Raw genomic sequence first — 9,362 nt, forward strand, 5'->3', positions numbered from 1 at the left:
GAAAATTCACTTTTTTAGCCCCGAATAGCTTCTTTGCACTTGAACAACAATGTGTTTCTTCTTTAGTGTGGCAAAATAATACAAGGACAAATGTCTTTACTTTTGATTCCAGGTCTCATGAAACGCATCACTAGTTGAATTTAATCTTTTCCTATTAAAACCACACAAAGTGTCAGAATTTTTTGCTATAGGAATCTCAGGCAACTGTTGTTGTTGTGTTATTATGTACTATCAGGTCAGAACCTATATCACACAGCAGCAAGACTGCCCATCTTTCTCCTACCAAAGAGCTGGTGGATTCGAGGTAACCTTGACAGATAAACCAAAGCTGGTCTGTTAGTACTGCTACTCTCTTTGGGATACAAGTACTATTTCCACTAAATCATTCTACATTTCAAGCATCTGCTAAACCATATGCATGAATTCAGAGAAATATCCAGCAAGTTTATAAAAACAGCAATGATAAAGAGATAGTATAAGTTCTTGTTCATTTATTAAACAATAATGATTTATATTGTACTGGGTGTTGCTCTAAAACTTTAAAATATCATGATTACTAATGTTAAATCAATTCTCCTGTCATCCTTATTTAATGTCCAGCTCTCAGATACATAGCAAGTGATCAGAAAGAATTGATGCCTTTGAGCTGTGGAATTGAAGAAGAATCCTGAGCATCTCACGGACTGCAAAAGAACAAACAAATATGTCTTAGATAAGTGCAGCCAGAGTGCTCTTTGGAGGCAAAGATGATAAAGCTTCACCTCATATACTTTATGCATGTTGCTTTAGAGGGGTTATTCCTTGGAGAGACATGATGCTTGGAAGGTTGGTGAAGGAGAGGAAGACTCTCAACACGGTGGATTGACATAGTGACTGCCACACACAATTCGTTCTAGTATGCCAGGAACTATGAAGATGGCACAGGATAGGACAGGGGTCAGATCAGTTGCTCAGAGGATCACTATCAGTCTTACATGACATGACAGCACCTAGCAACAACATTATTCAATAATATAAACAGTACAATATCCTTTAGAGCAATCATCTCAATAATCTACACAGTCTAGCAGAGATCAGTTTTAATCACCTGATGATAATTTCTCTTCTGAAGTAAGGAAAGAAAATCTCAAAGGTGTGCTTAGAAGATAGCAGGAAGTAAGATAGATTTTTAAAAAATCAAACCCCATTGCCACTGAGTCAATTCTGATTTTTACAGCTGATGTTCCACTGGGTTTCAGAGGCTATAAATTGCTTGGGAGAAGACTGTCATGTTTCTTCACCAGAGTCACTGTTGGATTAGGACTATCTTTGTGTTAGAAGTCAAGTCCCTACACACTATGTTACCAAAGCTCCCCCTAAGATGATCTAGTGAACAGAAGGGAGCGTGGTAATAATTCTCATTATTTATTGGATATTTACTATATTCTAGACACTCTATTAAGTGTAATACATACAATTTTTTTCCTTTTAATTCTCACAACTAGACCTTGAGACTAGGAAATAATTATACCCATTTTATAGATAAAGTAGTTAATAGTCAAAGAGATTGAGAAATAGCATACAGAGAGAAAGAGACAGAACGAGTACTCCAAGTCAATTCTGCTTGGCATCGACCCCTGATACTATCTACTCACAAAATATGACTCAAGACTGTGTGGAAAAAAATAAGAATACAAAAGTGAAATTGAGTCTAGGAACCATTTCAATGAATCAAAGAAAGGGGAGGAGCCAAAGATGAGTAAGATTGGAAGCGTAAGTAACTAGAAGAAAAGTAACACTATATAAAGAAATAGAGACACCAGGAAGAGCGCATCACCTAAGAAAAAGATTAATTCATACTTAGGGGATTCATTCCTAACCAGGGAAATAGTGATAGAGCAGAAAGTCATCATTTTTACATTAACTCATACCATTTGTCCATCTAACTTTCCAAAATTTATGCTGACGCTGAACAGGAACTCCTGGTTCTTATCTTTCTAAATGAGTTTTTCTCATCTTTACAATTCAAATAAAAGTAAAGCCAGGAGTGAAAACTAAAGAAAGATGTTACTTCCTTAGTAATGTGATCCTTTTCTCTCCAAGATTCTAGAATTGTGTTTAATCCTAAAGCAATGAATGCATGCCTCTGTCTAACAGCCACTAACATTTTGGTGGCTGTTGGACATTCTTGAACATATATACAGGAACTGCCATTAGAGGCAATTATATCCTTAGAATAAATAGGGGTTTCATCTTTTTTCCAAAGCTTCTGTTTCTTCTTTACCCTTTTTGTTCTGAGGGGGAAAAATCATGATTGGTGGTAAAAATGTCAAGCTTCTGTCATTACTAGGTTATGTTATGGAGGCAAGTAACTATAATATTCTGTGTTCACTGAACATCTCCTCTCTAAGGTAATTTTGTTGGCTTTGCTTGAGGGTGTGGCTTTAAAATCTGTAATGATGCGATGGGTCTGTGGACTGGCCTGGGACACGGGGCCTTGGAGTCTCCCTCTAATCTAGGAGTTGGCTGGCTAGCTAGCATCTCAGTGGTGGTCTCTGGATGGCAGTCACACAAGGGAAATTTCTGGCGTTGTGTTTATTGTGTGTTACTATTCTTCCCCCCACCTCAAAAGTGGGTGGCCCTTGAGCCTTACGTAGACTAAGGTTGAAAGCCTGATCAAGGGTGCTGTTTTAAATTCCTGTTGAGCCAAGGGCCACAGGCCCTCAGGCCAAATTTATTAATTTTAGAATGAATATTTTTTTAAAAGACACAGAAATTGTTTCTTCAATTTGCTGTACTGAACAACTTGGAGTTGCTGTGGTGCTGAACACTGTTCCATAGTCTTGTCAAATACCATAATGGTTACCTATTATTACAATACTTGGATGAGCTTCCAGATTGATTCATGTTGGGAAGCAGGAGTGGAATCCACTTCCTAAACTAGATGCCTCTTAAAACTTTACAAACTCTCTTATAAATGTACAGAAATGATGCTAATTATAGAACAAAGTTCAGGTCTTTTGTGCAAAGCTTACTCTGAGTCATATTCAATTTAACAAACTTAACCAATGCTAAATGAAACTAGTGCTGTTATATCTGGAGGAACATTCTTCCACTTTGCACATCACTCTTTGTCAATGTGTGATATGAAATAGCCTGAGTTTGCTGTGATGCTGAACCTTGTGCCACGGGGATATAAAATACCAGAAAGGTTTTCCATTGTGGACAGGGTTTGGTGGAACTCTTAGTTGTAAAACAGGTTTGGAAGCAGGAGTGGCATCCACTTCCTAAACCACTGGAAGTTACCTCTGGAAACTCTATGAACTTAGAGAAATAGCAATAGGTATGGAAATGTATTAGATCTTTGTTCACAGAGTCGCTATGAGTCAGCCTCGATGGCAATCAACAACAACAACATAAGAAATTTAAATCAGAAATAACTATGATTTACTGAACCAATGCTAGTGTCCTTTACAACTCTTTCTATAATTTGAAAAGGTAGGAAAAAAAGAGACAATAGGCCTTGAGCCCATATAGAACATGAGAACTCAAGGTGGCATTAGAGTTCATTCCAGGCAATTCTTAGTTTAAAAATCAAGACAGTGAGAAACAGAGTTTTCACTTAGTCAGGGGAAAAGTTCAGCCTGGAACGGATTCTGATTTGCAATATGTGCTTTCCTAGTTGTTAAAGGGATACTACACTGGTGTCTTTTAAGTTTGGAAAGTTTGAAAATGTCAGCCTTGGACAAACCCAAACTGAATTACAAGAAAAAACACACACATACACAGCCTTACTGACCTGAGAGAGATTTATGTGCTACATTTAAGTTGTTATAAAAATGAAATCCCATAACACTTCAACTGCAACATAAAAGTACTAGACTGCTTTTCATGGTTTTTTATAGAGCAGTGTAATAGCTGAAGACTCAGACAAAACTTCAGGTCTCACTGCCGCAGACAAAGCGTAAAATTGAAAAAAGTCACTCTGAAGTTGTGGTTCCTGAGACCACCAAATGGAGGTGACAGTGGCTTCTCTGCACGAGGCATGCTCTTGGTCAAGTATGTACTCACTGCCGACCTTTGGCTTTGCTGATGGAGGCGCGAAGGAGGAGAGAAATGGTCTGAGCTATGGAGTTGGGAAAGGAAATGGGAGATGGGGTGTTGGTCGAATCCTCCACTAACATCACAGATTCCTACCTTCAATTCTTCCTCTCTGTACTGCTGGTTCCAAGTAAGATACAGAATAGAGGAACAATAAAAAATTTAAAAAATGGAAATTCTAGTGAGTCAGCTTAGCACTGTTAACAGAGCCCGGGCAAGAGGTACACATGGCTCACCCCAACAGATGGCTCCGCTCACAATCTCTGTGCTGAGCAGTGAGGTTAAATATGATCACCTGGTCAACTCTCTAAAATTCCATGGAGTTGATCACTAAATGAACACAGGAAAAACCACCATAGTTCATTATTTTGATTGGTTGGAGTATTTACCTTCTAAATAAAAGAGTAAATATGAGGAGAGAAAATGAACCACATGCTTCCTTTGCGCTAAAAACAATAAAGAACAAAATATAGCTACCCATTTCAAACATAAAGAAATGTGCTTGTTCTGACATGGAAGTGCTTCAAGTTTCCTTCAAAACTCTTTTCAGAATGATAGGCTTTTTGATATTCACAGTTACAGATCCAATGCACGTGAAACGTCTCTTACTTTGAAGTCAATAAAATTTTAAATAATTTTTAAGTATCAAAGTAGTACTCATTTATTCATGTAGCCATTCATAAACAAGTATTTCTCAAGGGCCCCTTCTATGCCAGGTCCCTTTCTGAGTGCTAATGATGGAGCAGTCAGAAAAACCAAACAAAAACAGTTTGCATTTAAGTTTAAATCCCTCTGTCTCTATTTTTAAAACACCCAGTTTAATAAGTATTTCTTGCATTTTCATAAAATAAATAACACTTGAGCTAATACTTGACCTGTAAATTATATAAAACTTAAAACAAAGCATACATTTGTATTAATTAATCCTTCAATTTAATCTCCACCAACCTTTACCTCCCCTTCTTCTTTTTTATCATCTTCTTAGTGCTACAACATAAAATAGTATATTTCCCAGAGACTGTTTCTTCCAATTCATAGAGTAGAACTATCAAGTAAGAAAATAGAGGTTCTCACAAAGATTTTAAAAAATAAAGTACTGAACTCCATTCAGAGAAGTCTTACCTTTAGACACCTCATGCTTTATGCCAAGAAGCAAGAATTTAAAAATCCAATGAGTTTGTATCTCAGAAACCAACACTAAAGTACTTAACCATCTGGTTGAAAACTTACTTCAGAAAGGTTCCGTGATGACTTGCTACATACTGGCCTCCAGGGTTCCATGTTGTCTTAAGTGCACCTGAGCTCTCCCCAGAACTGCTGTCTTCTAGTCAGTGACAACTTCATTTTCATAGAGTCCTAGGTGATGTAGCCTGTGGAGGGATGGGTCAGACTAACCCAGGTGTTTCGTAATGCAGTCAGGTACTTAGTGTCCTTTTGCCTCTGGGAAGTAAAGTTATGAGGATAAAAAGTTATGAGGAAAAAATCACTTACTAGTATCAAGGAGTATTAGCAAATATGCAAATATGGGTATCAAAAGCTAGACAATTAAACAAATCCCCAAAGAAAGAAATGCTGTCATGGAATCCTCCATTAAGCTCCCCATCTAAGCTTAAAAGAATAAAGGAGTTAATTATTGAATTAAGAAGTTGAAAAATTGAAAGACCAGAACACCACAAGCATGTAATATTTGCTAACATGAATAATGCCTTCAGTCAGTGTAGCCTCCCCTTAGAAGGCAAACCTGTAATAAAAGGAATAAATTAGGTTATTCACCATTACTCATTGTATTTGTAAGACTGTTTCTTTTTGTTCACTGTGTTTTGCCATCACTCCTGAGCAAAGTAGTGCTAGTGGCAACTTTTGCATCCAAAGAAAACAACTGAGACTAAGCAAAAGCTTTCAAATAATATAAAAAATTATGTAAATGGAAATAACAGAGTAGGAAATAAAATATAAACATTAGACCCTTAAGGTCCAGAATAAAAGCCATCTCAAATCTAAGCACAGTAGGAAAACCTGTTGCCAACCAGGTACGTTTATCTTGTTCAAGACAATTGTGACGTTGATAAAATGTCATCTAAGAGAGCCTGAGGAACTCTAGTGGTGAAGCCCATAGCATCCAGTGCTGCAGATGAACAAGCTGTGTATCTCTAGGAGTTGAAATCCATCAGCAGCTCAGCAGGAGAAAGATCAGTAGTCTCCTCTTGTTAAGATTTACAGCCTGGTAAGCCCAGTGAAGTGTTGTTATGAGGCAGCATCAGTTCAACAACAGTGACTTAGCAAAGACCACATATGTGACTGAAATGATCTGTTCCAGTTCAGGCAGTAGTGGTGGCTAGGGATACAGAAATAAGGGATGAAGGAGCTAAAAGATATCATTGTTAGTGTTTTTGTTGACCACTTACAATTGCTTGCTTTTTAACTTTCAAAATATTTTAGGAGTGTTAGCTCTTCTTTATTTTCAACTTTTCATTACCCTTTTTTGCTCCCTTTATTGACTTTCTCCCGTTCAATGTTTTTCCTCCCCTTCAATGTCATTCTCTTTTTCTCTCTTTCCCTTCATCATCTCTGTATTGCAAAGCTCCAACTTTCTGTGGCAAAGGGAGAATAAGAATGTGATCAGAATGAATCTATTTCTATTCATTGCCCTTGAATCCTGGTTCTATCACAATATACACATAAGCTTGGGATGCTTATTTCAAAAAGTGGCAGAGATGAAACCTGAGAAAAAAAAATTCTTCATTAAAATTTCTAGCCATGGAGCATATTAAAACACTCAGCCCACTAATTGCATCTTTCTACATTCTATCAGATTTAGTATTGCTTACAAGCAGACGAGAACTTTGGTATGCTAGGTGATGTTCATGAAGAAAGAGGCAACATCATGTTTAAGATAGGGACCTCTAGGGGCCTAGAGATAAGATACTGGGCTGCCAACCCAGATCTACCAGCTGCTCTACAGGATAAAGATGAGTAATCATCTCAGTACAATTTATTGCTTCTGAAATCCAGCTGGAGGGTCAGCTATGGGTCAGTTCCAGTTTGGTGGATATAACACAATGTTTAAGATGGGGAGCTTTAGTCTACAGATTTAAAATTAAGAAAGGTGTGTGTGGGAATTGTATTCTTCCTTCAAACCTATTCTATCTGTACACTGAGCAAATTATTCAGGAATTTGGATTCTATGAGTAACCCAAAGGTGAAACTTTTTTGGTGATTCAAATCTACCATTAGTTTCACATGAAAATGACAGGCAATCTCTGCCTGTGCTATTTACAGCCTTGGAAACCCACTAGGAGTCAGTTCCAATTCAGCAGCAATGAGTGAGTGTTAAAACTAACAGGCTCTGTTTCAAACCTTCTAATAGGATGTATGGCCTTTAACAGCTCTTTTAGATCATTTGAAAAATACATAAAGATTGTTGGGACATAGCCTATTCATTAATAATCCTACCAATTAAAAAGAGCCTCAATGCACCCAGGAAAATAATCCAGTACAAGTAATTATAATTTTATACACTCAATCAGTGAGTAAGAAATTAAAACATATAAACAAAAATATGGTTATAAAAATTATAATAGAGGCATGTTGATAGGCAGCTTACTTTCACTATTAAAACACCTAGATACTTTGAAGTGTTAGCTTGCTTTTCTTGTGTCTTCATTTTTCTTCAATTTTCAACTTGCCTTGTGATTTAAGCACATAGATAATTACAAGCTTTTAGCCTCTGAGTTGTTTTGAAGAAAAATGAAAAGCAGAAAAGGCCCACACTCTTCTTCATTATCCTTCCAAGGCCACAGGAGGACGGGGCAGATTCAGTGAAGGGAATTAAAGAAAAGAGATGCCAGACATTGAAAAAGAATCTTTGCCAGAAATTTTAAAAGCAAAGACTATCACATATAAAAGGATCTTTCCCCAGTCCAAGGTCTAAGGCTGAGCAAAGAAGAGAAGATGATGATGGTTTCTCAGAGCAAAGAAACACTGTATTGCCATCACATGTGGAAGCAGCAAGACCCAGAGAGAGGGAGGAAAAAACCACCAAAACCTGCCAACTATTGAGTCTAGTCTGATAGAAATACAACCCTTTTATGCAAAAATTTCCAGTTCGTTTTAACAGGTAAAATGTGAGCAGATTGCATTCACAGATGGTATATCAATAAAGATCCTTATCATAGAAGCAAACTGCATCTGATTTTAAAAAGTAAATACTATTTATTACCTCAAATGAAAATGGTGTTTATTAAAATATTATGAGGGAAGTTCAATGAATCAAAGGAACTTTTGGAAATTATTATCTTCAAAGAGACAAGATTGCAGTAATTCTGAGTAGGAGGAAACATGGGGTCATCATTTTATGGTATTGATATTACATGAATCATCTCTAATCTTTTCTCACTCATCAGTCATTCCATGAAATTTAACTTCTGGGACAGCCAGAAGAACCTTGCTAAAACTCTCACACAACTTCCAGCCAGGGAGGACAGGAAAACTTGTTCAACAGCTGTAGCAAGTCCTAGATATTGAGGAAGTATAATCCCAAAGGAAAATCAAGGTGCTATTAAGAAAAAATATGCTAGCCTGGCATCAGCAGCACACACCTGCTCTACAATACAGTTTTCAACATACGAATATCTCATATTTGATTATTCTTTAATCATGATTTAAAAGAAACTTTCAAAGAAATTGGTTTTTCATTTACTCATTTTTTAATCACTAATGTTCGTTCATAAGGTTGCTATGAGTCGCCTATGACTTGACAGCACTTAACAGCAACGTTACCAAACTTTGACACATTGCACGTGTGGTATAATTGTGCGAAAGAAGTTGGAATTCAACATAACTGAACATTAAATTTTCCTACTTACAACTCCTTATTGACTTCCTATTCCCTAATATAACTCTTAATGTCCTCATATTCTCTGAGTCGCTTCTTACCCTTCAAATCATCTTCAATTCTCTTCCTGCCCCACACTTTATATCCTCATAATACTGAGAAAGTTTAAGTTTCACAATTTCCTTCACATTCATGAATTTTCTCAAGCGTCTACTCCCTCTATTTGGAATGTGCTTCCCTGTTCCTTATCTTACAAGTTGGAATTGCCTGGACAGCAGTAGGTTTGGTTTTCTGTTGTTTTCTTATCTGTGTTGAAAATTTACCAACCCGATCCAAACTCATTCACTGTGTTGTTGTTTGTTGTTATGTGCCGTCGAGTCGCCTGCGACTCATAGCGACCCTATGTACAACAGCCCTAAACTCCGCTCTGTCCTGTGCCAATCGCACT

Source organism: Elephantulus edwardii, unplaced genomic scaffold, assembly GCF_000299155.1.
Source record: "Elephantulus edwardii isolate Elephantulus edwardi_28Jun2011 unplaced genomic scaffold, EleEdw1.0 scaffold00227, whole genome shotgun sequence".
Classification (NCBI taxonomy): Eukaryota; Metazoa; Chordata; class Mammalia; order Macroscelidea; family Macroscelididae; genus Elephantulus; species Elephantulus edwardii.